Source organism: Bufo bufo, unplaced genomic scaffold (assembly GCF_905171765.1).
Source record: "Bufo bufo unplaced genomic scaffold, aBufBuf1.1, whole genome shotgun sequence".
Taxonomy (NCBI): domain Eukaryota; kingdom Metazoa; phylum Chordata; class Amphibia; order Anura; family Bufonidae; genus Bufo; species Bufo bufo.
In genome coordinates, this window is record NW_024401222.1 from 1 (window position 1) to 24,866 (window position 24,866).

Sequence of the window (24,866 nt, forward strand, 5' to 3'; positions counted from 1 at the left end):
TATTGTGCTTTTTTTATGATAAATAAAAGTAATAAAAAAAGTAAACGGAACAAGGGATTCCCAACCAGTCTCCCAAGCTGGTACTTGCCAAGCCTTAAGCTGCTTATTTTCTGCGATCTGACGAGTGCATGTACATTCAGCTTAGAATAACCATTGACAAACATCCTACTGCAATTCATTGTGCTTTTTTTATGATAATTAAAAGTAATAAAAAAAGTCAACGGAACAAGGGATTCCCAACCAGTCTCCCAAGCTGGTACTTGCCAAGCCTTAAGCTGCTTATCTTCTGCGATCTGACGAAGGCAGGTACATTCAGCTTAGAATCACCGTTGACAAGCACCCTACTGCAATCCATTGTGCTTTTTTTATGATGAAAAACAGTCAACGGAACAAGGGATTCCCAACCAGTCTCCCAAGCTGGTACTTGCCAAGCCTTAAGCTGCTTATCTTCTGCGATCTGACGAGTGCAGGTACATTCAGCTTAGAATAACCGTTGATAAACACCCTACTGCAATCCATTGTGCTTTTTTTATGATAAATAAAAGTAATAAAAAAATTCAACAGAACAAGAAATTCCCAACCAGTCGCCCCCCGAGCGGGTACTTGCGAAGCCTTAAGCTGCTTATCTTCTGCGATCTGACGAGTGCAGGTACATTCAGCTTAGAATAACCGTTGACAAATACACACCTGCAATTCATTGTGCTTTTTTTATGATAAATTAAAGTAATAAAAAAAGGTCAACGAAACAAAGGATTCCTAACCAGTCTCCCAGGCTGGTACTTGCCAAGCCTTAAGCTGTTTACTTTCTGCGATCTGACGAGTGCAGGTACATTCAGCTTAGAACAACCGTTGACAAACACCCTACTGCAATTCATTGTGCTTTTTTTTATGATAAATAAAAGTAATAAAAAAAGTAAACAGAACAAGGGATTCCCAACCAGTCTCCCAAGCTGGTACTTGCCAAGCCTTAAGCTGCTTATTTTCTGCGATCTGACAAGTGCAGGTACATTCAGCTTAGAATAATCGTTGACAAGTACCCTACTGCAATCCATTGTGCTTTTTTTGTGATAAATAAAAGTAATAAAAAAAGACAACAGAACAAGGGATTCCCAACCAGTCTCCCAAGCTGGTACTTGCCAAGCCTTAAGCTGCTTATCTTCTGCGATCTGACGAGTGCAGGTACATTCAGCTTAGAATAACCGTTGACAAACACCCTACTGCAATCCATTGTGCTTTTTTTGTGATAAATAAAAGTAATAAAAAAAGACAACAGAACAAGGGATTCCCAACCAGTCTCCCAAGCTGGTACTTGCCAAGCCTTAAGCTGCTTATTTTCTGCGATCTGTCGAGTGCAGGTACATTCAGCTTAGAATAATCGTTGACACGCACCCTACTGCAATCCATTGTGCTTTTTTTATGATAAATAAAAGTAATAAGAAAAGTCAACGGAACAAGGGATTCCTAACCAGTCGACCAAGCTGGGACTTGCCAAGCCTTAAGCTGCTTATCTTCTGCGATCTGACGAGTGCAGGTACATTTAGCTTAGAATAACCGTTGACAAACACCCTACTGCAATCCATTGTGCTTTTTTATGATAAATAAAAGTAAGAAAAAAAGTAAACGGAACAAGGGATTCCCAACCAGTCTCCCAAGCTGGTACTTGCCAAGCCTTAAGCTGCTTATCTTCTGCGATCTGACGAGTGCAGGTACATGCAGCTTAGAATAACCGTTGACGAACACCCTACTGCAATCCATTGTGCTTTTTTTATGATGAAAAAAAGTCAACAAAACAAGGGATTCCTAACTAGTCTCCCAGGCTGGTACTTGCCAAGCCTTAAGCTGCTTACTTTCTGCGATCTGACGAGTGCAGGTACATTCAGCTTAGAACAACCGTTGACAAACACCCTACTGCAATTTATTGTGCTTTTTTTATGATAATTAAAAGTAATAAAAAAAGTAAACGGAACAAGGGATTCCCAACCAGTCTCCCAAGCTGGTACTTGCCAAGCCTTAAGCTGCTTATTTTCTGCGATCTGATGAGTGCAGGTACATTCAGCTTAGAATAACCATTGACAAACATCCTACTGCAATTCATTGTGCTTTTTTTATGATAATTAAAAGTAATAAAAAAAGTCAACGGAACAAGGGATTCCCAACCAGTCTCCCAAGCTGGTACTTGCCAAGCCTTAAGCTGCTTATCTTCTGCGATCTGACGAGTGCAGGTACATTCAGCTTAAAATAACCGTTGACAAACACCCTACCGCAATCTATTGTGCTTTTTTTATGATAAATAAAAGTAAGAAAAAAAGTCAACTGAACAAGGGATTCCCAACCAGTCTCCCAAGCTAGTACTTGCCAAGCCTTAAGCTGCTTATCTTTTCCGATCTGACGAAGGCAGGTACATTCAGCTTAGAATCACCGTTGACAAGCACCCTACTGCAATCCATTGTGCTTTTTTTATGATGAAAAACAGTCAACGGAACATTGGATTCCCAACCAGTCTCCCAAGCTGGTACTTGCCAAGCCTTAAGCTGCTTATCTTCTGCGATCTGACGAGTGCAGGTACATTCAGCTTAAAATAACCGTTGATAAGCACCCTACTGCAATCCATTGTGCTTTTTTTATGATAAATAAAAGTAATAAAAAAATTCAACAGAACAAGAAATTCCCAACCAGTCGCCCGAGCTGGTACTTGCCAAGCCTTAAGCTGCTTATCTTCTGTGATCTGACGAGTGCAGGTACATTCAGCTTAGAATAACCGTTGACAAATACCCACCTGCAATTCATTGTGCTTTTTTTATGATAAATTAAAGTAATAAAAAAAGGTCAACGAAACAAAGGATTCCTAACCAGTCTCCCAGGCTGGTACTTGCCAAGCCTTAAGCTGTTTACTTTCTGCGATCTGACGAGTGCAGGTACATTCAGCTTAGAACAACCGTTGACAAACACCCTACTGCAATTCATTGTGCTTTTTTTTATGATAAATAAAAGTAATAAAAAAAGTAAACGGAACAAGGGATTTCCAACCAGTCTCCCAAGCTGGTACTTGCCAAGCCTTAAGCTGCTTATTTTCTGCGATCTGACGAGTGCAGGTACATTCAGCTTAGAATAACCGTTTACAAACATCCTACTGCAATCCATTGTGCTTTTTTTATGATAAATAAAAGTAATAAAAAAGTAAATGGAACAAGGGATTCCTAACCAGTCTCCCAAGCTGGTACTTGCCAAGCCTTAAGCTGCTTATCTTCTGCGATCTGACGAGTGCAGGTACATTTAGCTTAGAATAACCGTTGACAAACACCCCACTGCAATCCATTGTGCTTTTTTATGATAAATAAAAGTAAGAAAAAAAGTAAACGGAACAAGGGATTCCAAACCAGTCTCCCAAGCTGGTACTTGCCAAGCCTTAAGCTGCTTATCTTCTGCGATCTGACGAGTGCAGGTACATGCAGCTTAGAATAACCATTGACGAACACCCTACTGCAATCCATTGTGCTTTTTTTATGATGAAAAAAAGTCAACAAAACAAGGGATTCCTAACTAGTCTCCCAGGCTGGTACTTGCCAAGCCTTAAGCTGCTTACTTTCTGCGATCTGACGAGTGCAGGTACATTCAGCTTAGAACAACCGTTGACAAACACCCTACTGCAATTTATTGTGCTTTTTTTTTATGATAAATAAAAGTAATAAAAAAAGTAAACGGAACAAGGGATTCCCAACCAGTCTCCCAAGCTGGTACTTGCCAAGCCTTAAGCTGCTTATTTTCTGCGATCTGACGAGTGCAGGTACATTCAGCTTAGAATAACCATTGACAAACATCCTACTGCAATTCATTGTGCTTTTTTTATGATAATTAAAAGTAATAAAAAAAGTCAACGGAACAAGGGATTCCCAACCAGTCTCCCAAGCTGGTACTTGCCAAGCCTTAAGCTGCTTATCTTCTGCGATCTGATGAAGGCAGGTACATTCAGCTTAGAATCACCGTTGACAAGCACCCTACTGCAATCCATTGTGCTTTTTTTATGATGAAAAACAGTCAACGGAACAAGGGATTCCCAACCAGTCTCCCAAGCTGGTACTTGCCAAGCCTTAAGCTGCTTATCTTCTGCGATCTGACGAGTGCAGGTACATTCAGCTTAGAATAACCGTTGATAAGCACCCTACTGCAATCCATTGTGTTTTTTTTATGATAAATAAAAGTAATAAAAAAATTCAACAGAACAAGAAATTCCCAACCAGTCGCCCCCCGAGCTGGTACTTGCGAAGCCTTAAGCTGCTTATCTTCTGCAATCTGACGAGTGCAGGTACATTCAGCTTAGAATAACCGTTGACAAATACACACCTGCAATTCATTGTGCTTTTTTTATGATAAATTAAAGTAATAAAAAAAGGTCAACGAAACAAAGGATTCCTAACCAGTCTCCCAAACTGGTACTTGTCAAGCCTTAAGCTGTTTACTTTCTGCGATCTGACGAGTGCAGGTACATTCAGCTTAGAACAACCGTTGACAAACACCCTACTGCAATTCATTGTGCTTTTTTTTATGATAAATAAAAGTAATAAAAAAAGTAAACGGAACAAGGGATTCCCAACCAGTCTCCCAAGCTGGTACTTGCCAAGCCTTAAGCTGCTTATTTTCTGCGATCTGACGAGTGCAGGTACATTCAGCTTAGAATAACCGTTTACAAACATCCTACTGCAATTCATTGTGCTTTTTTTATGATAAATAAAAGTAATAAAAAAAGTCAACGGAACAAGGGATTCCCAACCAGTCTCCCAAGCTGGTACTTGCCAAGCCTTAAGCTCCTTATCTTCTGCGATCTGACGAATGCAGGTACATTCAGCTTAGAATAACCGTTGACAAACACCCTACTGCAATCCATTGTGCTTTTTTTATGATAAATAAAAGTAATAAAAAAAGTCAACAGAACAAGGGATTCCCAACCTGGTACTTGCCAAGCCTTAAGCTGCTTATCTTTTGCGATCTGACGAGTGCAGGTACATTCAGCTTAGAATAACCGTTGACAAGCACCCTACTGCAATCCATTGTGCTTTTTTTATGATAAAAAAAAGTAAGAAAAAAAGTCAACGGAACAAGGGATTCCCAACCAGTCTCCCAAGCTGGTACTTGCCAAGCCTTAAGGTGCTTATTTTCTGCGATCTGACGAGTGCAGGTACATTCAGCTTAGAATAACCGTTGACAAACACCCTACTGCAATCCATTGTGCTTTTTTTATGATAAATAAAAGTAATAAAAAAAGTCAACGGAACAAGGGATTCCCAACCAGTCTCCCAAGCTGGTACTTGCCAAGCCTTAATCTGCTTATCTTCTGCGATCTGACGAGTGCAGGTACATTCAGCTTAGAATAACCGTTAACAAGCACCCTACTGCAATCCATTGTGCTTTTTTAATGATAAATAAAAGTAATAAATAAAGTCAACGGAACAAGGGATTCCCAACCAGTCTCCCAAGCTGGTACTTGCCAAGCCTTAAGCTGCTTATCTTCTGCGATCTGACGAGTGCAGGTACATTCAGCTTAGAATAACCGTTGACAAACACCCTACTGCAATCCATTGTGCTTTTTTTGTGATAAATAAAAGTAATAAAAAAAGACAACAGAACAAGGGATTCCCAACCAGTCTCCCAAGCTGGTACTTGCCAAGCCTTAAGCTGCTTATTTTCTGCGAACTGTCGAGTGCAGGTACATTCAGCTTAGAATAACCGTTGACAAACACCCTACTGCAATCCATTGTGCTTTTTTTATGATAAATTAAAGTAATAAAAAAAAGTCAATGGAACAAGGGATTCCTAACCAGTCTCCCAGGCTGGTACTTGCCAAGCCTTAAGCTGCTTACCTTCTGCGATCTGACGAGTGCAGGTACATTCAGCTTAGAACAACCGTTGACAAACAACCTACTGCAATTCATTGTGCTTTTTTTATGATAAATAAAAGTAATAAAAAAAGTAAACGGAACAAGGGATTCCCAACCAGGTACTTGCCAAGCCTTAAACTGCTTATCTTCTGCGATCTGACGAGTGCAGGTACATGCAGCTTAGAATAACCGTTGACGAACACCCTACTGCAATCCATTGTGCTTTTTTTATGATGAAAAAAAGTCAACAAAACAAGGGATTCCTAACTAGTCTACCAGGCTGGTACTTGCCAAGCCTTAAGCTACTTACTTTCTGCGATCTGACGAGTGCAGGTACATTTAGCTTAGAACAACCGTTGACAAACACCCTACTGCAATTTATTGTGCTTTTTTTTTTTGATAAATAAAAGTAATAAAAAAAGTAAACGGAACAAGGGATTCCCAACCAGTCTCCCAAACTGGTACTTGCCAAGCCTTAAGCTGCTTATCTTCTGCGATCTGACAAGCGCAGGTACATTCAGCTTAGAATAACTGTTGACAAGCACCCTTCTGCAATCCATTGTGCTTTTTTTATGATAAATAAAAGTAATAAAAAAAGTCAACGGAACAAGGGATTCCCAACCAGTCTCCCAAGCTGGTACTTGCCAAGCCTTAAGCTGCTTATCATCTGCGATCTGACGAGTGCAGGTACATTCAACTTAGAATAACCGTTGACAAGCATCCTACTGCAATCCATTGTGCTTTTTTTATGATAAATAAAAGTAATAAAAAAAGTCAACAGAACAAGGGATTCCCAACCAGTCTCCCAAGCTGGTACTTGCCAAGCCTTAAGCTGCTTATCTTCTGCGATCTGACGAGTGCAGGTACATTCAGCTTAGAATAACCGTTGACAAACACCCTACTGCAATCCATTGTGCTTTTTTTATGATAAATAAAAGTATTAAAAAAAGTCAACGGAACAAGGGATTCCCAACCAGTCTCCCAAGCTGGTACTTGCCAAGCCTTAAGCTGCTTATCTTCTTCGATCTGACGAGTGCAGGTACATTCAGCTTAGAATAACCATTGACAAGCACCCTACTGCAATCCATTGTGCTTTTTTTATGATAAATAAAAGTAATAAAAAAAAGGCAACGGAACAAGGGATTCCTAACCAGTCTCCCAGGCTGGTTCTTGCCAAGCCTTAAGCTGCTTACCTTCTGCGATCTGACGAGTGCAGGTACATTCAGCTTAGAACAACCGTTGACAAGCACCCTACTGCAATCCATTGTGCTTTTTTTATGATAAATAAAAGTAATAAAAAAAGTCAACAGAACAAGGGATTCCCAACCAGTCTCCCAAGCTGGTACTTGCCAAGCCTTAAGCTGCTTATCTTCTGCGATCTGACAAGTGCAGGTACATTCAGCTTAGAATATCCGTTGACAAACACCCTACTGCAATCCATTGTGCTTTTTTTATGATAAATAAAAGTATTAAAAAAAGTCAACAGAACATGGGATTCCCAACCAGTCTCCCAAGCTGGAACTTGCCAAGCCTTAAACTGCTTATCTTCTGTGATCTGACGAGTGCAAGTACATTCAGCTTAGAATAACCGTTGACAAGCACCCTACTGCAATCCATTGTGCTTTTTTTATGATAAATAAAAGTAATAAAAAAAGTCAACAGAACAAGGGATTCCCAACCAGTCTCCCAAGCTGGTACTTGCCAAGCCTTAAGCTGCTTATCTTCTGCGATCTGACGAGTGCAGGTACATTCAGCTTAGAATAACCATTGACAAGCACCCTTCTGCAATCCATTGTGCTTTTTTTCTGATAAATAAAAGTCAACGGAACAAGGGATTCCCAACCTGGTACTTGCCAAGCCTTAAACTGCTTATCTTCTGCGATCTGACGAGTGCAGGTACATTCAGCTTAGAATAACCGTTGACAAACACCCTACTGCAATTCATTGTGCTTTTTTATGATAAATAAAAGTCAACGGAACAAGGGATTCAAAACGAGGTACTTGCCAAGCCTTAAGCTGCTTATCTTCTGCGATCTGACGAGTGCAGGTACATTCAGCTTAGAATAACCGTTGACAAGCACCCTACTGCAATCCATTGTGCTTTTTTTATGATAAAAAAAAGTAAGAAAAAAAGTCAACGGAACAAGGGATTCCCAACCAGTCTCCTAAGCAGGTACTTGCCAAGCCTTAAGCTGCTTATTTTCTGCAATCTGACGAGTGCAGGTACATTCAGCTTAGAATAACCGTTGACAAACACCCTACTGCAATCCATTGTGCTTTTTTTATGATAAATAAAAGTAATAAAACAAAGTCAACGGAACAAGGGATTCCCAACCAGTCTCCCAAGCTGGTACTTGCCAAGCCTTCAGCTGCTTATCTTCTGCGATCTGACGAGTGCAGGTACATTTAGCTTAGAATAACCGTTGACAAGCACCCTACTGCAATCCATTGTGCTTTTTTTATGATAAATAAAGTCAACGGAATAAGGGATTCCCAACCAGTCTCCCAAGCTGGTACTTGCCAAGCCTTAAGCTGCTTATCTTCTGCGATCTGACAAGTGCAGGTACATTCAGCTTAGAATAACTGTTGACAAACACCCTACTGCAATCCATTGTGCTTTTTTTATGATAAATAAAAGTAAGAAAAAAAGTCAACAGAACAAGGGATTCCCAACCAGTCTCCCAAGCTGGTACTTGCCAAGCCTTAAGCTGCTTATCTTCTGCGATCTGACGAGTGCAGGCACATTCAGCTTAGAATAACCGTTGACAAGCACCCTACTGCAATCCATTGTGCTTTTTTTATGATAAATAAAAGTAATAAAAAAAGTCAACAGAACAAGGGATTCCCAACCAGTCTCCCAAGCTGGTACTTGCCAAGCCTTAAGCTGCTTATCTTCTGCGATCTGACGAGTGCAGGTACATTCAGCTTAAAATAACCGTTGACAAACACCCTACTGCAATCCATTGTGCTTTTTTAATGATAAATAAAAGTAATAAAAAAAAGTCAACGGAACAAGGGATTCCCAACCAGTCTCCCAAGCTGGTACTTGCCAAGCCTTAAGCTGCTTATCTTCTGCGATCTGACGAGTGCAGGTACATTCAGCTTAGAAAAACCGTTGACAAACACCCTACTGCAATCCATTGTGCTTTTTTATGATAAATATAAGTATTAAAAAAAGTCAACGGAACAAGGGATTCCCAACCAGTCTCCCAAGCTGGTACTTGCCAAGCCTTAAGCTGCTTATCTTCTGCGATCTGACGAGTGCAGGTACATTCAGCTTAGAATAACCGTTGACAAGCACCCTACTGCAATTCATTGTGCTTTTTTTATGATAAATAAAAGTAGTCAACGGAACAAGGGATTCCCAACCAGTCTCCCAAGCTGGTACTTGCCAAGCCTTAAGCTGCTTATTTTCTGCGATCCGACGAGTGCAAGTACATTCAGTTTAGAATAACCGTTGACAAGCACCCTACTGCAATCCATTGTGCTTTTTTTATGATAAATAAAAGTAATAGAAAAAGTCAACGGGACAAGGGATTCCCAACCAGTCTCCCAAGCTGGTACTTGCCAAGCCTTAAGCTGCTTATCTTCTGCGATCTGACGAGTGCAGGTACATTCAGCTTAGAATAACCATTGACAAGCACCCTTCTGCAATCCATTGTGCTTTTTTTCTGATAAATAAAAGTAAGAAAAAAAGTCAACGGAACAAGGGATTCCCAACCAGTCTCCCAAGCTGGTACTTTCCAAGCCTTAAGCTGCTTATCTTCTGTGATCTGACGAGTGCAGGTACATTCAGCTTAGAATAACCGTTGACAAGCCCCCTACTGCAATCCATTGTGCTTTTTTTATGATAAATAAAAGTAAGAAAAAAAGTCAACGGAACAAGGGATTCCTAACCAGTCTCCCAGGCTGGTACTTGCCAAGCCTTAAGCTGCTTACCTTCTGCGATCTGACGAGTGCAGGTACATTCAGCTTAGAACAACCGTTGACAAACACCCTACTGCAATTCATTGTGCTTTTTTTATGATAAATAAAAGTAATAAAAAAAGTCAACGGAACAAGGGATTCCCAACCAGTCTCCCAAGCTGGTACTTGCCAAGCCTTAAGCTGCTTTTTTTCTGCGATCCGACGAGTGCAGGTACATTCAGTTTAAAATATTCGTTGACAAGCACCCTACTGCAATCCATTGTGCTTTTTTATGATAAATAAAAGTAATAAAAAAAGTCAACGGAACAAGGGATTCCCAACCAGTCTCCCAAGCTGGTACTTGCCAAGCCTTAAGCTGCTTACCTTCTGCGATCTGACGAGTGCAGGTACATTCAGCTTAGAACAACTGTTGACAAACACCCTACTGCAATTCATTGTGCTTTTTTTATGATAAATAAAAGTAATAAAACAAGTCAACAGAACAAGGGATTCCCAACCAGTCTCCCAAGCTGGTACTTGCCAAGCCTTAAGCTGCTTATCTTCTGCGATCTGACGAGTGCAGGTACATTCAGCTTAGAATAACCGTTGACAAACACCTTACTGCAATCCATTGTGCTTTTTTAATGATAAATAAAAGTAATAAAAAAAGTCAACCGAACAAGGGATTCCCAAACAGTCTCCCAAGCTGGTACTTGCCAAGCCTTAAGCTGCTTATCTTCTGCGATCTGACGAGTGCAGGTGCATTCAGCTTAGAATAACTGTTGACAAGCACCCTACTGCAATCCATTGTGCTTTTTTTCTGATAAATAAAAGTAATAAAAAAAGTCAACGGAACAAGGGATTCCCAAACAGTCTCCCAAGCTGGTACTTGCCAAGCCTTAAGCTGCTTATCTTCTGCGATCTGACTAGTGCAGGTACATTCAGCTTAGAAGAACCGTTGACAAACACCCTACTGCAATCCATTGTGCTTTTTTATGATAAATAAAAGTAATAAAAAAAGTCAACGGAACAAGGGATTCCCAACCAGGTACTTGCCAAGCCTTAAGCTGCTTATCTTCTGCGATCTGACGAGTGCAGGTACATTCAGCTTAGAATAACCGTTGACAAGCACCCTACTGCAATCCATTGTGCTTTTTTTATGATAAAAAAAAGTCAACGGAACAAGGGATTCCTAAACAGTCTCCCAGGCTGGTACTTGCCAAGCCTTAAGCTGCTTACCTTCTGCGATCTGACGAGTGCAGGTACATTCAGCTTAGAACAACCGTTGACAAACAACCTACTGCAATTCATTGTGCTTTTTTTATGATAAATAAAAGTAATAAAAAAAGTCAACGGAACAAGGGATTCCCAACCAGTCTCCCAAGCTGGTACTTGCCAAGCCTTAAGCTGCTTATTTTCTGCGATCCGACGAGTGCAGGTACATTCAGTTTAAAATATTCGTTGACAAGCACCCTACTGCAATCCATTGTGCTTTTTTTATGATAAATAAAAGTAATAAAAAAAGTCAACGGAACAAGGGATTCCCAACCAGTCTCCCAAGCTGGTACTTGCCAAGCCTTAAGCTGCTTATCTTCTGCGATCTGACGAGTGCAGGTACATTCAGCTTAGAATAACCATTGACAAGCACCCTTCTGCAATCCATTGTGCTTTTTTTCTGATAAATAAAAGTAAGAAATAAAGTCAACGGAACAAGGGATTCCCAACCAGTCTCCCAAGCTGGTACTTGCCAAGCCTTAAGCTGCTTATCTTCTGCAATCTGACGAGTGCAGGTACATTCAGCTTAAAATAACCGTTGACAAACACCCTACTGCAATCCATTGTGCTTTTTTTATGATAAATAAAAGTAATAAAAAAAGTCAACGGAACAAGGGATTCCCAAACAGTCTCCCAAGCTGGTACTTGCCAAGCCTTAAGCTGCTTATCTTCTGCGATCTTACAAGTGCAGGTACATTCAGCTTAGAATAACCGTTGACAAACACCCTACTGCAATCCATTGTGCTTTTTTTATGATAAATAAAAGTAAGAAAAAAAGTCAACAGAACAAGGGATTCCCAACTAGTCTCCCAAGCTGGTACTTGCCAAGCCTTAAGCTGCTTATCTTCTGCGATCTGACGAGTGCAGGTACATTCAGCTTAGAATAACCGTTGACAAGCACCCTACTGCAATCCATTGTGCTTTTTTTATGATAAATAAAAGTAATAAAAAAAGTCAACAGAACAAGGGATTCCCAACCAGTCTCCCAAGCTGGTACTTGCCAAGCCTTAAGCTGCTTATCTTCTGCAATCTGACGAGTGCAGGTACATTCAGCTTAGAATAACCGTTGACAAACACCCTACTGCAATCCATTGTGCTTTTTTTACTGATAAATAAAATTAATAAAAAAAAGTCAACGGAATAAGGGATTCCCAACCAGTCTCCCAAGCTGGTACTTGCCAAGCCTTAAGCTGCTTATCTTCTGCGATCTGACGAGCGCAGGTACATTCAGCTTAGAATAACTGTTGACAAGCACCCTACTGCAATCCATTGTGCTTTTTTTATGATAAATAAAAGTAATAAAAAAAGTCAACGGAACAAGGGATTCCCAACCAGTCTCCCAAGCTGGTACTTGCCAAGCCTTAAGCTGCTTATCTTCTGCGATCTGACGAGTGCAGGTACATTCAGCTTAGAATAACCGTTGACAAACACCCTACTGCAATCCATTGTGCTTTTTTATGATAAATAAAAGTATTTAAAAAAAGGCAACGGAACAAGGGATTCCCAACCAGTCTCCCAAGCTGGTATTTGCCAAGCCTTAAGCTGCTTATCTTCTGCGATCTGACGAGTGCAGGTACATTCAGCTTAGAATAACCGTTGACAAGCACCCTACTGCAATTCATTGTGCTTTTTTTATGATAAATAAAAGTAATAAAAAAAGTCAACGAAACAAGGGATTCCCAACCAGTCTCCCAAGCTGGTACTTGCCAAGCCTTAAGCTGCTTATTTTCTGCGATCCGACGAGTGCAGGTACATTCAGCTTAGAATAACCGTTGACAAGCACCCTACTGCAATCCATTGTGCTTTTTTATGATAAATAAAAGTAATAGAAAAGTCAACGGAACAAGGGATTCCCAACCAGTCTCCCAAGCTGGTACGTGCCAAGCCTTAAGCTGCTTATCTTCTGCGATCTGACGAGTGCATGTACATTCAGCTTAGAATAACCGTTGACCATCCCCCTACTGCAATCCATTGTGCTTTTTTTATGATAAATAAAAGTAAGAAAAAAAGTCATCGGAACAAGGGATTCCCAACCAGTCTCCCAAGCTGGTACTTGCCAAGCCTTAAGCTGCTTATCTTCTGCGATCTGACGAGTGCAGGTACATTCAGATTAGAATAACCGTTGACAAACACCCTACTGTAATCCATTGTGCTTTTTTATGATAAAAAAAAGTAATAAAAAAGTAAACGGAACAAGGCATTCCTAACCAGTCTCCCAAGCTGGTACTTGCCAAGCCTTAAGCTGCTTATCTTCTGCGATCTGACGAGTGCAGGTACATTCAGCTTAGAATAACTGTTGACAAACACCCTACTGCAATCCATTGTGCTTTTTTATGATAAATAAAAGTAATAAAAAAAGTCAACGGAACAAGGGATTCCCAACCAGGTACTTGCCAAGCCTTAAGCTGCTTATCTTCTGCGATCTGACGAGCGCAGGTACATTCAGCTTAGAATAACCGTTGACAAGCACCCTACTGCAATCCATTGTGCTTTTTTTATGATAAATAAAAGTAATAAAAAAAGTCAACAGAACAAGGGATTCCCAACCAGTCTCCCAAGCTGGTACTTGCCAAGCCTTAAGCTGCTTATCTTCTGCGATCTGACAAGTGCAGGTACATTCAGCTTAGAATAACCGTTGACAAACACCCTACTGCAATCCATTGTGCTTTTTTTATGATAAATAAAAGTCAACAGAACAAGGGATTCCCAACCAGTCTCCCAAACTGGTACTTGCCAAGCCTTAAGCTGCTTATCTTCTGCGATCTGACGAGTGCAGGTACATTCAGCTTAGAATAACCGTGGACAAGCACCCTACTGCAATCCATTGTGCTTTTTTTATGATAAATAAAAGTAATAAAAAAAGTCAACGGAACAAGGGATTCCCAACCAGTCTCCCAAGCTGGTACTTGCCAAGCCTTAAGCTGCTTACTTTCTGCGATCTGACGAGTGCAGGTACATTCAGCTTAGAACAACCGTTGACAAATACCCTACTGCAATTCATTGTGCTTTTTTTATGATAAATAAAAGTAATAAAAAAAGTCAACGGAACAAGGGATTCCCAACCAGTCTCCCAAGCTGGTACTTGTCAAGCCTTAAGCTGCTTATTTTCTGCGATCCGACGAGTGCAGGTACATTCAGCTTAGAATAACCGTTGACAAACACCCTACTGTAATCCATTGTGCTTTTTTTATGATAAATAAAAGTAATAAAAAAAGTCAACGGAACAAGGGATTCCCAACCAGGTACTTGCCAAGCCTTAAGCTGCTTATCTTCTGCGATCTGACGAGTGCAGGTACATTCAGCTTAGAATAACCGTTGACAAGCACCCTACTGCAATCCATTGTGCTTTTTTTATGATAAAAAAAAGTCAACGGAACAAGGGATTCCTAACCAGTCTCCCAGGCTGGTACTTGCCAAGCCTTAAGCTGCTTACCTTCTGCGATCTGACGAGTGCAGGTACATTCAGCTTAGAACAACCGTTGACAAACAACCTACTGCAATTCATTGTGCTTTTTTTATGATAAATAAAAGTAATAAAAAAAGTCAACGGAACAAGGGATTCCCAACCAGTCTCCCAAGCTGGTACTTGCCAAGCCTTAAGCTGCTTATTTTCTGCGATCCGACGAGTGCAGGTACATTCAGTTTAAAATATTCGTTGACAAGCACCCTACTGCAATCCATTGTGCTTTTTTTATGATAAATAAAAGTAATAAAAAAAGTCAACGGAACAAGGGATTCCCAACCAGTCTCCCAAGCTGGTACTTGCCAAGCCTTAAGCTGCTTATCTTCTGCGATCTGACGAGTGCAGGTACATTCAGCTTAGAATAACCATTGACAAGCACCCTTCTGCAATCCATTGTGCTTTTTTTCTGATAAATAAAAGTAAGAAATAAAGTCAACGGAACAAGGGATTCCCAACCAGTCTCCCAAGCTGGTACTTGCCAAGCCTTAAGCTGCTTATCTTCTGCAATCTGACGAGTGCAGGTACATTCAGCTTAAAATAACCGTTGACAAACACCCTACTGCAATCCATTGTGCTTTTTTTATGATAAATAAAAGTAATAAAAAAAGTCAACGGAACAAGGGATTCCCAAACAGTCTCCCAAGCTGGTACTTGCCAAGCCTTAAGCTGCTTATCTTCTGCGATCTTACAAGTGCAGGTACATTCAGCTTAGAATAACCGTTGACAAACACCCTACTGCAATCCATTGTGCTTTTTTTATGATAAATAAAAGTAAGAAAAAAAGTCAACAGAACAAGGGATTCCCAACTAGTCTCCCAAGCTGGTACTTGCCAAGCCTTAAGCTGCTTATCTTCTGCGATCTGACGAGTGCAGGTACATTCAGCTTAGAATAACCGTTGACAAGCACCCTACTGCAATCCATTGTGCTTTTTTTATGATAAATAAAAGTAATAAAAAAAGGAAACAGAACAAGGGATTCCCAACCAGTCTCCCAAGCTGGTACTTGCCAAGCCTTAAGCTGCTTATCTTCTGCAATCTGACGAGTGCAGGTACATTCAGCTTAGAATAACCGTTGACAAACACCCTACTGCAATCCATTGTGCTTTTTTTACTGATAAATAAAAGTAATAAAAAAAGTCAACGGAACAAGGGATTCCCAACCAGTCTCCCAAGCTGGTACTTGCCAAGCCTTAAGCTGCTTATCTTCTGCGATCTGACGAGCGCAGGTACATTCAGCTTAGAATAACTGTTGACAAGCACCCTACTGCAATCCATTGTGCTTTTTTTATGATAAATAAAAGTAATAAAAAAAGTCAACGGAACAAGGGATTCCCAACCAGTCTCCCAAGCTGGTACTTGCCAAGCCTTAAGCTGCTTATCTTCTGCGATCTGACGAGTGCAGGTACATTCAGCTTAGAATAACCGTTGACAAACACCCTACTGCAATCCATTGTGCTTTTTTATGATAAATAAAAGTATTAAAAAAAGTCAACGGAACAAGGGATTCCCAACCAGTCTCCCAAGCTGGTACTTGCCAAGCCTTAAGCTGCTTATCTTCTGCGATCTGACGAGTGCAGGTACATTCAGCTTAGAATAACCGTTGACAAGCACCCTACTGCAATCCATTGTGCTTTTTTTATGATAAATAAAAGTAATAAAAAAAGGCAACGGAACAAGGGATTCCTAACCAGTCTCCCAGGCTAGTACTTGCCAAGCCTTAAGCTGCTTATCTTCTGCGATCTGACGAGTGCAGGTACATTCAGCTTAGAACAACCGTTGACAAACACCCTACTGCAATTCATTGTGCTTTTTTTATGATAAATAAAAGTAATAAAAAAAGTCAACGAAACAAGGGATTCCCAACCAGTCTCCCAAGCTGGTACTTGCCAAGCCTTAAGCTGCTTATTTTCTGCGATCCGACGAGTGCAGGTACATTCAGCTTAGAATAACCGTTGACAAGCACCCTACTGCAATCCATTGTGCTTTTTTATGATAAATAAAAGTAATAGAAAAGTCAACGGAACAAGGGATTCCCAACCAGTCTCCCTAGCTGGTACTTGCCAAGCCTTAAGCTGCTTATCTTCTGCGATCTGACGAGTGCATGTACATTCAGCTTAGAATAACCGTTGACCATCACCCTACTGCAATCCATTGTGCTTTTTTTATGATAAATAAAAGTAAGAAAAAAAGTCATCGGAACAAGGGATTCCCAACCAGTCTCCCAAGCTGGTACTTGCCAAGCCTTAAGCTGCTTATCTTCTGCGATCTGACGAGTGCAGGTACATTCAGATTAGAATAACCGTTGACAAACACCCTACTGTAATCCATTGTGCTTTTTTATGATAAAAAAAAGTAATAAAAAAGTAAACGGAACAAGGCATTCCTAACCAGTCTCCCAAGCTGGTACTTGCCAAGCCTTAAGCTGCTTATCTTCTGCGATCTGACGAGTGCAGGTACATTCAGCTTAGAATAACTGTTGACAAACACCCTACTGCAATCCATTGTGCTTTTTTATGATAAATAAAAGTAATAAAAAAAGTCAACGGAACAAGGGATTCCCAACCAGGTACTTGCCAAGCCTTAAGCTGCTTATCTTCTGCGATCTGACGAGCGCAGGTACATTCAGCTTAGAATAACCGTTGACAAGCACCCTACTGCAATCCATTGTGCTTTTTTTATGATAAATAAAAGTAATAAAAAAAGTCAACAGAACAAGGGATTCCCAACCAGTCTCCCAAGCTGGTACTTGCCAAGCCTTAAGCTGCTTATCTTCTGCGATCTGACAAGTGCAGGTACATTCAGCTTAGAATAACCGTTGACAAACACCCTACTGCAATCCATTGTGCTTTTTTTATGATAAATAAAAGTCAACAGAACAAGGGATTCCCAACCAGTCTCCCAAACTGGTACTTGCCAAGCCTTAAGCTGCTTATCTTCTGCGATCTGACGAGTGCAGGTACATTCAGCTTAGAATAACCGTGGACAAGCACCCTACTGCAATCCATTGTGCTTTTTTTATGATAAATAAAAGTAATAAAAAAAGTCAACGGAACAAGGGATTCCCAACCAGTCTCCCAAGCTGGTACTTGCCAAGCCTTAAGCTGCTTACTTTCTGCGATCTGACGAGTGCAGGTACATTCAGCTTAGAACAACCGTTGACAAACATCCTACTGCAATTCATTGTGCTTTTTTTATGATAAATAAAAGTAATAAAAAAAGTCAACGGAACAAGGGATTCCCAACCAGTCTCCCAAGCTGGTACTTGTCAAGACTTAAGCTGCTTATTTTCTGCGATCCGACGAGTGCAGGTACATTCAGCTTAGAATAACCGTTGACAAACACCCTACTGTAATCCATTGTGCTTTTTTTATGATAAATAAAAGTAAGAAAAAAAGTCAACGGAACAAGGGATTCCCAACCAGTCTCCCAAGCTGGTACTTGCCAAGCCTTAAGCTCCTTATCTTCTGCGATTTGACGAATGCAGGTACATTCAGCTTAGAATAACCGTTGACAAACACCCTACTGCAATCCATTGTGCTTTTTTTATGATAAATAAAAGTAATAAAAAAAGTCAACAGAACAAGAGATTCCCAACCAGGTACTTGCCAAGCCTTAAGCTGCTTATCTTCTGCGATCCAACGAGTGCAGGTACATTCAGTTTAAAATATTCGTTGACAAGCACCCTACTGCAATCCATTGTGCTTTTTTTATGATAAATAAAAGTAATAAAAAAAAGTCAACGGAACAAGGGATTCCCAACCAGGTACTTGCCAAGCCTTAAGCTGCTTATCTTCTGCGATCTGACGAGCGCAGGTACATTCAGCTTAGAATAACCGTTGACAAGCACCCTACTGCAATCCATTGTGCTTTTTTTATGATAAATAAAAGTAAGAAAAAAAGTCAACGGAACAAGGGATTCCCAACCAGTCTCCCAAGCTAGTACTTGCCAAGCCTTAAGCTGCTTATCTTCTGCAATCTGACGAGTGCAGGTACATTCAGCTTAGAATAACAGTTGACAGGCACCCTACTGCAATCCATTGTGCTTTTTTTATGATAAATAAAAGTAATAAAAAAGTAAACGGAACAAGGGATTCCTAACCAGTCTCCCAAGCTGGTACTTGCCAAGCCTTAAGCTGCTTATCTTCTGCGATCTGACGAGTGCAGGTACATTCAGCTTAGAATAACCGTTGACAAACACCCTACTGCAATCCATTGTGCTTTTTTATGATAAATAAAAGTAAGAAAAAAAGTAAACGGAACAAGGGATTCCCAACCAGTCTCCCAAGCTGGTACTTGCCAAGCCTTAAGCTGCTTGTCTTCTGCGATTTGACGAGTGCAGGTACATGCAGCTTAGAATAACCGTTGACGAACACCCTACTGCAATCCATTGTGCTTTTTTTATGATGAAAAAAAGTCAAGAAAACAAGGGATTCCTAACTAGTCTCCCAGGCTGGTACTTGCCAAGCCTTAAGCTGCTTACTTTCTGCGATCTGACGAGTGCAGGTACATTCAGCTTAGAACAACCTTTGAAAAACACGCTACTGCAATTTATTGTGCTTTTTTTTATGATAAATAAAAGTAATAAAAAAAGTAAACGGAACAAGGGATTCCCAACCAGTCTCCCAAGCTGGTACTTGCCAAGCCTTAAGCTGCTTATTTTCTGCGATCTGACGAGTGCAGGTACATTCAGCTTAGAATAACCATTGACAAACATCCTACTGCAATTCATTGTGCTTTTTTTATGATAATTAAAAGTAATAAAAAAAGTCAACGGAACAAGGGATTCCCAACCAGTCTCCCAAGCTGGTACTTGCCAAGCCTTAAGCTGCTTATCTACTGCGATCTGACGAGTGCAGGTACATTCAGCTTAAAATAACCGTTGACAAACACCCTACCGCAATCTATTGTGCTTTTTTTATGATAAATAAAAGTAAGAAAAAAAGTCAACGGAACAAGGGATTCCCAACCAGTCTCCCAAGCTGGTACTTGCCAAGCCTTAAGCTGCTTATCTTCTGCGATCTGACGAAGGCAGGTACATTCAGCTTAGAATCACCGTTGACAAGCACCCTACTGCAATCCATTGTGCTTTTTTTATGATGAAAAACAGTCAACGGAACAAGGGATTCCCAACCAGTCTCCCAAGCTGGTACTTGCCAAGCCTTAAGCTGCTTATCTTCTGCGATCTGACGAGTGCAGGTACATTCAGCTTAGAATAACTGTTGACAAGCACCCTTCTGCAATCCATTGTGCTTTTTTTATGATAAATTAAAGTAATAAAAAAAAGTCAACGGAACAAGGAATTCCCAACCAGTCTCCCAAGCTGGTACTTGCCAAGCCTTAAGCTGCTTATCTTCTGCGATCTGACGAGTGCTGGAACATTCAGCTTAGAATAACCGTTGACAAGCACCCTACTGCAATCCATTGTGCTTTTTTTATGATAAATAAAAGTGATAAATAAAGTCAACAGAACATGGGATTCCCAACCAGTCTCCCAAGCAGGTACTTGCCAAGCCTTAAGCTCCTTATCTTCTGCGATTTGACGAATGCAGGTACATTCAGCTTAGAATAACCGTTGACAAACACTCTACTGCAATCCATTGTGCTTTTTTTATGATAAATAAAAGTAATAAAAAAAGTCAACAGAACAAGGGATTCCCAACCAGGTACTTGCCAAGCCTTAAGCTGCTTATCTTTTGCAATCTGACAAGTGCAGGTACATTCAGCTTAGAATAACCGTTGACAAGCACCCTACTGCCATCCATTGTGCTTTTTTTATGATAAATAAAAGTAATAAATAAAGTCAACGAAACAAGGAATTCCCAACCAGTCTCCCAAGCTGGTACTTGCCAAGCCTTAAGCTGCTTATCTTCTGCGATCTGATGAGTGCAGGTACATTCAGCTTAGAATAACCGTTGACAAACACCCTACTGCAATCCATTGTGCTTTTTTTATGATAAATTAAAGTAATAAAAAAAAGTCAACGGAACAAGGGATTCCTAACCAGTCTCCCAGGCTGGTACTTGCCAAGCCTTAAGCTGCTTACCTTCTGCGATTTGACGAGTGCAGGTACATTCAGCTTAGAACAACCGTTGACAAACACCCTACTGCAATTCATTGTGCTTTTTTTATGATAAATAAAAGTAATAAAAAAAGTCAACGGAACAAAGGATTCCCAACCAGTCTCCCAAGCTGGTACTTGCCAAGCCTTAAGCTGCTTATTTTCTGCGATCCAACGAGTGCAGGTACATTCAGTTTAAAATATTCGTTGACAAGCACCCTACTGCAATCCATTGTGCTTTTTTTATGATAAATAAAAGTAATAAAAAAAGTCAACGGAACAAGGGATTCCCAACCAGGTACTTGCCAAGCCTTAAGCTGCTTATCTTCTGCGATCTGACGAGCGCAGGTACATTCAGCTTAGAATAACAGTTGACAGGCACCCTACTGCAATCCATTGTGCTTTTTTTATGATAAATAAAAGTAATAAAAAAGTAAACGGAACAAGGGATTCCTAACCAGTCTCCCAAGCTGGTACTTGCCAAGCCTTAAGCTGCTTATCTTCTGCGATCTGACGAGTGCATGTACATTCAGCTTAGAATAACCGTTGACAAGCCCCCTACTGCAATCCATTGTGCTTTTTTTATGATAAATAAAAGTAAGAAAAAAAGTCATCGGAACAAGGGATTCCCAACCAGTCTCCCAAGCTGGTACTTGCCAAGCCTTAAGCTGCTTATCTTCTGCGATCTGACGAGTGCAGGTACATTCAGATTAGAATAACCGTTAACAAACCCCCTACTGTAATCCATTGTGCTTTTTTATGATAAAAAAAAGTAATAAAAAAGTAAACGGAACAAGGCATTCCTAACCAGTCTCCCAAGCTGGTACTTGCCAAGCCTTAAGCTGCTTATCTTCTGCGATCTGACGAGTGCAGGTACATTCAGCTTAGAATAACTGTTGTCAAACACCCTACTGCAATCCATTGTGCTTTTTTATGATAAATAAAAGTAATAAAAAAAGTCAACGGAACAAGGGATTCCCAACCAGGTACTTGCCAAGCCTTAAGCTGCTTATCTTCTGCGATCTGACGAGCGCAGGTACATTCAGCTTAGAATAACCGTTGACAAGCACCCTACTGCAATCCATTGTGCTTTTTTTATGATAAATAAAAGTAATAAAAAAAGTCAACGGAACAAGGGATTCCCAACCAGTCTCCCAAGCTGGGAATCCCTTGTTCCGTTGACTTTTTTTCTTACTTTTATTTATCATAAAAAAAGCACAATGGATTGCAGTAGGGTGCTTGTTAACGGTTATTCTAAGCTGAATGTACCTGCACTCGTCAGATCGCAGAAGATAAACAGCTTAAGTCTTGGCAAGTACCAGCTTGGGAGACTGGTTAAGAATCCCTTGTTCTGTTGACTTTTTTTCTTACTTTTATTTATCATAAAAAAAGCACAATAGATTTCAGTAGGGTGCTTGTCAACGGTTAATCTAAGCTGAATGTACCTGCGCTCGTCAGATCTCAGAAGATAAGCAGCTTAAGGCTTGGCAAGTACCTTGTTGGGAATCACTTGTTCCGTTGACTTTTTTTCTTACTTTTATTTATCATAAAAAAAGCACAATGGATTGCAGTAGAATGCTTGTCAACGGTTATTCTAAGCTGAATGTACCTGCACTCGTCAGATCGCAGAAGGTAAGCAGCTTAAGGCTTGGCAAGTACCAGCTTGGGAGACTGGTTGGGAATCCCTTGTTCCGTTGACTTTTTTTCTTACTTTTATTTATCATAAAAAAAGCACAATGGATTGCAGTAGAATGCTTGTCAATGGTTATTCTAAGCTGAATGTACCTGCACTCGTCAGATCGCAGAAGATAAGCAGCTTAAGGCTTGGCAAGTACCAGGTTGGGAATCCCTTGTTTTGTTGACTTTTTTTTATTACTTTTATTTATCATAAAAAAGCACAATGGATTGCAGTAGGGTGATTGTCAACGGTTATTCTAAGCTGAATGTACCTGCACTCGTCAGATCGCAGAAGATAAGCAGCTTAAGGCTTCGCAAGTACCAGCTTGGGAGACTGGTTGGGAAACCCTTGTTCCGTTGACTTTTTTTCTTACTTTTATTTATCATAAAAAAAGCACAATGGATTGCAGTAGGGTGCTTGTCAACAATTATTCTAAGCTGAATGTACCTGCACTCATCAGATCGCAGAAGATAAGCAGCTTAAGGCTTGGCAAGTACCAGCTTGGGAGACTGGTTGGGAATCCCTTGTTCCGTTGACTTTTTTTCTTACTTTTATTTATCATAAAAAAGCACAATGTATTGCAGTAGAATGCTTGTCAATGGTTATTCAAAGCTGAATGTACCTGCACTCGTCAGATCGCAGAAGATAAGCAGCTTAAGGCTTGGCAAGTACCAGGTTGGGAATCCCTTGTTTTGTTGACTTTTTTTTATTACTTTTATTTATCATAAACAAAGCACAATGGATTGCAGTTGCGTGTTTGTCAACGGTTATTCTAAGCTGAATGTACCTGCACTCGTCAGATCGCAGAAGATAAACAGCTTAAGGCTTGGCAAGTACCAGCTTGGGAGTCTGGTTGGGAATCCCTTGTTCTGTTGACTTTTTTTCTTACTTTTATTTATCATAAAAAAAGCACAATGAATTGCAGTAGGGTGTTTGTCAACAGTTATTCTAAACTGAATGTACCTGCACTCGTCAGATTGCAGAAGATAAGCAGCTTAAGGCTTGGCAAGTACCAGCTTGGGAGACTGGTTGGGAATCCCTTGTTCCGTTGACTTTTTTTCTTACTTTTATTTATCATAAAAAAAGCACAATGGATTGCAGTAGGGTGTTTGTCAATGGTTATTCTAAGCTGAATGTACCTGCACTCGTCAGATCGCAGAAGATAAGCAGCTTAAGGCTTGACAAGTACCAGCTTGGGGGACTGTTTGGGAATCCCTTGTTTCGTTGACTTTTTTTCTTACTTTTATTTATTATAAAAAAAGCACAATGGATTGCAGTAGGGTGTTTGTCAACGGTTATTCTAAGCTGAATGTACCTGCACTCGTCAGATCGCAGAAGAAAAACAGCTTAAGGCTTGGCAAGTACCAGCTTGGGAGACTGGTTGGGAATCCCTTGTTCCGTTGACTTTTTTTATTACTTTTATTTATCATAAAAAAAGCACAATGGATTGCAGTAGGGTGCTTGTCAACGGTTATTCTAAACTGAATGTACCTGCACTCGTCAGATTGCAGAAGATAAACAGCTTAAGGCTTGGCAAGTACCAGCTTAGGAGTCTGGTTTGGAATCCCTTGTTTCGTTGACTTTTTTTATTACTTTTATTTATCATAAAAAAAAGCACAATGGATTGCAGTAGGGTGTTTGTCAATGGTTATTCTAAGCTGAATGTACCTGCACTCGTCAGATCGCAGAAGATAAGCAGCTTAAGGCTTGGCAAGTACCAGCTTGGGAGACTGTTTGGGAATCCCTTGTTCCGTTGACTTTTTTTCTTACTTTTATTTATCATAAAAACAGCACAATGAATTGCAGTAGGGTGTTTGTCAACGGTTGTTCTAAGCTGAACGTACCTGCACTCGTCAGATCGCAGAAGATAAGCAGCTTAAGGCTTGGCAAGTACCAGCTTTTTGAGACTGGTTGGGAATCCCTTGTTCCGTTGATTTTTTTTTATTACTTTAATTTATCATAAAAAAGCACAATGGATTGCAGTTGGGTGTTTGTCAATGGTTATTCTAAGCTGAATGTACCTGCACTCGTCAGATCGCAGAAGATGAGCAGCTTAAGGCTTGGCAAGTACCAGCTTGGGAGACTGGTTGGGAATCCCTTGTTCCGGTGACTTTTTTACTTACATTTATTTATCATAAAAAAAGCACAATGGATTGCAGTAGGTTGTTTGTCAACGGTTATTCTAAGCTGAATGTACCTGCACTCGTCAGATCGCAGAAGATAAGCAGCTTAAGGCTTGGCAAGTACCAGCTTGGGAGACTGGTTGGGAATCCCTTGTTCCATTGACTTTTTTTATTACTTTTATTTATCATAAAAAAAGCACAATGGATTGCAGTAAGGTGTTTGTCAACAGTTATTCTAAGCTGAATGTACCTGCACTCGTCAAATCGCAGAAGATAAGCAGCTTAAGGCTTGGCAAGTACCAGCTTGGGAGACTGGTTGGGAATCCCTTGTTCCGTTGACTTTTTTTATTACTTTTATTTATCATAAAAAAAGCACAATGGATTGCAGTAGGGTGCTTGTCAACAATTATTCTAAGCTGAATGTACCTGCACTCGTCAGATTGCAAAAAATAAACAGCTTAAGGCTTGGCAAGTACCAGCTTGGGAGTCT

At 40.4% G+C, this 24,866-nt stretch overlaps 85 pseudogenes; 8 read left to right on the plus strand and 77 right to left on the minus strand.

Annotated features, from left to right (window-relative positions):
* Positions 1 to 215: 215 nt before the first annotated feature.
* Positions 216 to 334, minus strand: LOC120985290 (annotated as a pseudogene).
* Positions 335 to 379: 45 nt separating this feature from the next.
* On the minus strand, positions 380 to 498 carry LOC120985259 (annotated as a pseudogene).
* Positions 499 to 1,088: 590 nt separating this feature from the next.
* On the minus strand, positions 1,089 to 1,207 carry LOC120985261 (annotated as a pseudogene).
* Positions 1,208 to 1,615: 408 nt separating this feature from the next.
* On the minus strand, positions 1,616 to 1,734 carry LOC120985303 (annotated as a pseudogene).
* Positions 1,735 to 1,779: 45 nt separating this feature from the next.
* Positions 1,780 to 1,898, minus strand: LOC120985353 (annotated as a pseudogene).
* A 57-nt stretch (positions 1,899 to 1,955) lies between these two features.
* Positions 1,956 to 2,074, minus strand: LOC120985269 (annotated as a pseudogene).
* Positions 2,075 to 2,131: 57 nt separating this feature from the next.
* Positions 2,132 to 2,250, minus strand: LOC120985266 (annotated as a pseudogene).
* Positions 2,251 to 3,001: 751 nt separating this feature from the next.
* On the minus strand, positions 3,002 to 3,120 carry LOC120985281 (annotated as a pseudogene).
* Positions 3,121 to 3,515: 395 nt separating this feature from the next.
* LOC120985354 lies at positions 3,516 to 3,634 on the minus strand (annotated as a pseudogene).
* Positions 3,635 to 3,693: 59 nt separating this feature from the next.
* On the minus strand, positions 3,694 to 3,812 carry LOC120985294 (annotated as a pseudogene).
* Positions 3,813 to 3,869: 57 nt separating this feature from the next.
* Positions 3,870 to 3,988, minus strand: LOC120985268 (annotated as a pseudogene).
* Positions 3,989 to 4,033: 45 nt separating this feature from the next.
* Positions 4,034 to 4,152, minus strand: LOC120985260 (annotated as a pseudogene).
* Positions 4,153 to 4,566: 414 nt separating this feature from the next.
* Positions 4,567 to 4,685, minus strand: LOC120985364 (annotated as a pseudogene).
* Positions 4,686 to 4,742: 57 nt separating this feature from the next.
* Positions 4,743 to 4,861, minus strand: LOC120985352 (annotated as a pseudogene).
* A 221-nt stretch (positions 4,862 to 5,082) lies between these two features.
* Positions 5,083 to 5,201, minus strand: LOC120985272 (annotated as a pseudogene).
* Positions 5,202 to 5,258: 57 nt separating this feature from the next.
* Positions 5,259 to 5,377, minus strand: LOC120985320 (annotated as a pseudogene).
* A 57-nt stretch (positions 5,378 to 5,434) lies between these two features.
* Positions 5,435 to 5,553, minus strand: LOC120985375 (annotated as a pseudogene).
* Positions 5,554 to 5,610: 57 nt separating this feature from the next.
* On the minus strand, positions 5,611 to 5,729 carry LOC120985318 (annotated as a pseudogene).
* Positions 5,730 to 6,469: 740 nt separating this feature from the next.
* Positions 6,470 to 6,588, minus strand: LOC120985319 (annotated as a pseudogene).
* Positions 6,589 to 6,645: 57 nt separating this feature from the next.
* Positions 6,646 to 6,764, minus strand: LOC120985240 (annotated as a pseudogene).
* A 57-nt stretch (positions 6,765 to 6,821) lies between these two features.
* On the minus strand, positions 6,822 to 6,940 carry LOC120985351 (annotated as a pseudogene).
* A 234-nt stretch (positions 6,941 to 7,174) lies between these two features.
* Positions 7,175 to 7,293, minus strand: LOC120985256 (annotated as a pseudogene).
* Positions 7,294 to 7,526: 233 nt separating this feature from the next.
* On the minus strand, positions 7,527 to 7,645 carry LOC120985250 (annotated as a pseudogene).
* A 360-nt stretch (positions 7,646 to 8,005) lies between these two features.
* On the minus strand, positions 8,006 to 8,124 carry LOC120985257 (annotated as a pseudogene).
* Positions 8,125 to 8,182: 58 nt separating this feature from the next.
* On the minus strand, positions 8,183 to 8,301 carry LOC120985332 (annotated as a pseudogene).
* Positions 8,302 to 8,521: 220 nt separating this feature from the next.
* On the minus strand, positions 8,522 to 8,640 carry LOC120985255 (annotated as a pseudogene).
* A 57-nt stretch (positions 8,641 to 8,697) lies between these two features.
* On the minus strand, positions 8,698 to 8,816 carry LOC120985277 (annotated as a pseudogene).
* A 58-nt stretch (positions 8,817 to 8,874) lies between these two features.
* On the minus strand, positions 8,875 to 8,993 carry LOC120985267 (annotated as a pseudogene).
* Positions 8,994 to 9,049: 56 nt separating this feature from the next.
* Positions 9,050 to 9,168, minus strand: LOC120985079 (annotated as a pseudogene).
* Positions 9,169 to 9,216: 48 nt separating this feature from the next.
* LOC120985343 lies at positions 9,217 to 9,335 on the minus strand (annotated as a pseudogene).
* Positions 9,336 to 9,392: 57 nt separating this feature from the next.
* Positions 9,393 to 9,511, minus strand: LOC120985251 (annotated as a pseudogene).
* A 57-nt stretch (positions 9,512 to 9,568) lies between these two features.
* LOC120985274 lies at positions 9,569 to 9,687 on the minus strand (annotated as a pseudogene).
* Positions 9,688 to 9,744: 57 nt separating this feature from the next.
* On the minus strand, positions 9,745 to 9,863 carry LOC120985328 (annotated as a pseudogene).
* A 232-nt stretch (positions 9,864 to 10,095) lies between these two features.
* On the minus strand, positions 10,096 to 10,214 carry LOC120985348 (annotated as a pseudogene).
* Positions 10,215 to 10,271: 57 nt separating this feature from the next.
* On the minus strand, positions 10,272 to 10,390 carry LOC120985242 (annotated as a pseudogene).
* Positions 10,391 to 10,447: 57 nt separating this feature from the next.
* On the minus strand, positions 10,448 to 10,566 carry LOC120985246 (annotated as a pseudogene).
* Positions 10,567 to 10,623: 57 nt separating this feature from the next.
* LOC120985339 lies at positions 10,624 to 10,742 on the minus strand (annotated as a pseudogene).
* Positions 10,743 to 10,950: 208 nt separating this feature from the next.
* Positions 10,951 to 11,069, minus strand: LOC120985293 (annotated as a pseudogene).
* A 233-nt stretch (positions 11,070 to 11,302) lies between these two features.
* Positions 11,303 to 11,421, minus strand: LOC120985248 (annotated as a pseudogene).
* A 57-nt stretch (positions 11,422 to 11,478) lies between these two features.
* LOC120985335 lies at positions 11,479 to 11,597 on the minus strand (annotated as a pseudogene).
* Positions 11,598 to 11,654: 57 nt separating this feature from the next.
* LOC120985301 lies at positions 11,655 to 11,773 on the minus strand (annotated as a pseudogene).
* Positions 11,774 to 11,830: 57 nt separating this feature from the next.
* Positions 11,831 to 11,949, minus strand: LOC120985236 (annotated as a pseudogene).
* Positions 11,950 to 12,006: 57 nt separating this feature from the next.
* On the minus strand, positions 12,007 to 12,125 carry LOC120985292 (annotated as a pseudogene).
* Positions 12,126 to 12,360: 235 nt separating this feature from the next.
* LOC120985091 lies at positions 12,361 to 12,479 on the minus strand (annotated as a pseudogene).
* A 57-nt stretch (positions 12,480 to 12,536) lies between these two features.
* LOC120985338 lies at positions 12,537 to 12,655 on the minus strand (annotated as a pseudogene).
* Positions 12,656 to 12,712: 57 nt separating this feature from the next.
* Positions 12,713 to 12,831, minus strand: LOC120985279 (annotated as a pseudogene).
* A 55-nt stretch (positions 12,832 to 12,886) lies between these two features.
* LOC120985346 lies at positions 12,887 to 13,005 on the minus strand (annotated as a pseudogene).
* A 57-nt stretch (positions 13,006 to 13,062) lies between these two features.
* On the minus strand, positions 13,063 to 13,181 carry LOC120985349 (annotated as a pseudogene).
* Positions 13,182 to 13,575: 394 nt separating this feature from the next.
* Positions 13,576 to 13,694, minus strand: LOC120985313 (annotated as a pseudogene).
* Positions 13,695 to 13,739: 45 nt separating this feature from the next.
* Positions 13,740 to 13,858, minus strand: LOC120985283 (annotated as a pseudogene).
* A 57-nt stretch (positions 13,859 to 13,915) lies between these two features.
* On the minus strand, positions 13,916 to 14,034 carry LOC120985263 (annotated as a pseudogene).
* A 57-nt stretch (positions 14,035 to 14,091) lies between these two features.
* On the minus strand, positions 14,092 to 14,210 carry LOC120985253 (annotated as a pseudogene).
* Positions 14,211 to 14,419: 209 nt separating this feature from the next.
* On the minus strand, positions 14,420 to 14,538 carry LOC120985329 (annotated as a pseudogene).
* A 233-nt stretch (positions 14,539 to 14,771) lies between these two features.
* LOC120985249 lies at positions 14,772 to 14,890 on the minus strand (annotated as a pseudogene).
* A 57-nt stretch (positions 14,891 to 14,947) lies between these two features.
* Positions 14,948 to 15,066, minus strand: LOC120985337 (annotated as a pseudogene).
* A 57-nt stretch (positions 15,067 to 15,123) lies between these two features.
* LOC120985302 lies at positions 15,124 to 15,242 on the minus strand (annotated as a pseudogene).
* A 57-nt stretch (positions 15,243 to 15,299) lies between these two features.
* LOC120985237 lies at positions 15,300 to 15,418 on the minus strand (annotated as a pseudogene).
* Positions 15,419 to 15,652: 234 nt separating this feature from the next.
* Positions 15,653 to 15,771, minus strand: LOC120985330 (annotated as a pseudogene).
* A 57-nt stretch (positions 15,772 to 15,828) lies between these two features.
* LOC120985103 lies at positions 15,829 to 15,947 on the minus strand (annotated as a pseudogene).
* Positions 15,948 to 16,003: 56 nt separating this feature from the next.
* On the minus strand, positions 16,004 to 16,122 carry LOC120985114 (annotated as a pseudogene).
* Positions 16,123 to 16,179: 57 nt separating this feature from the next.
* LOC120985345 lies at positions 16,180 to 16,298 on the minus strand (annotated as a pseudogene).
* Positions 16,299 to 16,355: 57 nt separating this feature from the next.
* LOC120985280 lies at positions 16,356 to 16,474 on the minus strand (annotated as a pseudogene).
* Positions 16,475 to 16,529: 55 nt separating this feature from the next.
* On the minus strand, positions 16,530 to 16,648 carry LOC120985344 (annotated as a pseudogene).
* Positions 16,649 to 16,705: 57 nt separating this feature from the next.
* On the minus strand, positions 16,706 to 16,824 carry LOC120985350 (annotated as a pseudogene).
* Positions 16,825 to 17,218: 394 nt separating this feature from the next.
* Positions 17,219 to 17,337, minus strand: LOC120985314 (annotated as a pseudogene).
* Positions 17,338 to 17,382: 45 nt separating this feature from the next.
* On the minus strand, positions 17,383 to 17,501 carry LOC120985285 (annotated as a pseudogene).
* Positions 17,502 to 17,558: 57 nt separating this feature from the next.
* LOC120985265 lies at positions 17,559 to 17,677 on the minus strand (annotated as a pseudogene).
* Positions 17,678 to 17,734: 57 nt separating this feature from the next.
* Positions 17,735 to 17,853, minus strand: LOC120985334 (annotated as a pseudogene).
* A 57-nt stretch (positions 17,854 to 17,910) lies between these two features.
* Positions 17,911 to 18,029, minus strand: LOC120985356 (annotated as a pseudogene).
* Positions 18,030 to 18,415: 386 nt separating this feature from the next.
* On the minus strand, positions 18,416 to 18,534 carry LOC120985355 (annotated as a pseudogene).
* Positions 18,535 to 18,590: 56 nt separating this feature from the next.
* Positions 18,591 to 18,709, minus strand: LOC120985325 (annotated as a pseudogene).
* A 397-nt stretch (positions 18,710 to 19,106) lies between these two features.
* On the minus strand, positions 19,107 to 19,225 carry LOC120985295 (annotated as a pseudogene).
* A 57-nt stretch (positions 19,226 to 19,282) lies between these two features.
* LOC120985315 lies at positions 19,283 to 19,401 on the minus strand (annotated as a pseudogene).
* Positions 19,402 to 19,458: 57 nt separating this feature from the next.
* LOC120985291 lies at positions 19,459 to 19,577 on the minus strand (annotated as a pseudogene).
* A 45-nt stretch (positions 19,578 to 19,622) lies between these two features.
* On the minus strand, positions 19,623 to 19,741 carry LOC120985297 (annotated as a pseudogene).
* Positions 19,742 to 19,799: 58 nt separating this feature from the next.
* On the minus strand, positions 19,800 to 19,918 carry LOC120985321 (annotated as a pseudogene).
* Positions 19,919 to 20,315: 397 nt separating this feature from the next.
* Positions 20,316 to 20,434, minus strand: LOC120985239 (annotated as a pseudogene).
* A 1,722-nt stretch (positions 20,435 to 22,156) lies between these two features.
* On the plus strand, positions 22,157 to 22,275 carry LOC120985235 (annotated as a pseudogene).
* Positions 22,276 to 22,496: 221 nt separating this feature from the next.
* LOC120985342 lies at positions 22,497 to 22,615 on the plus strand (annotated as a pseudogene).
* A 57-nt stretch (positions 22,616 to 22,672) lies between these two features.
* On the plus strand, positions 22,673 to 22,791 carry LOC120985341 (annotated as a pseudogene).
* A 221-nt stretch (positions 22,792 to 23,012) lies between these two features.
* LOC120985312 lies at positions 23,013 to 23,131 on the plus strand (annotated as a pseudogene).
* Positions 23,132 to 23,364: 233 nt separating this feature from the next.
* Positions 23,365 to 23,483, plus strand: LOC120985276 (annotated as a pseudogene).
* A 57-nt stretch (positions 23,484 to 23,540) lies between these two features.
* On the plus strand, positions 23,541 to 23,659 carry LOC120985288 (annotated as a pseudogene).
* Positions 23,660 to 23,893: 234 nt separating this feature from the next.
* LOC120985234 lies at positions 23,894 to 24,012 on the plus strand (annotated as a pseudogene).
* A 410-nt stretch (positions 24,013 to 24,422) lies between these two features.
* Positions 24,423 to 24,541, plus strand: LOC120985282 (annotated as a pseudogene).
* The last annotated feature ends 325 nt before the right edge of the window (positions 24,542 to 24,866 follow it).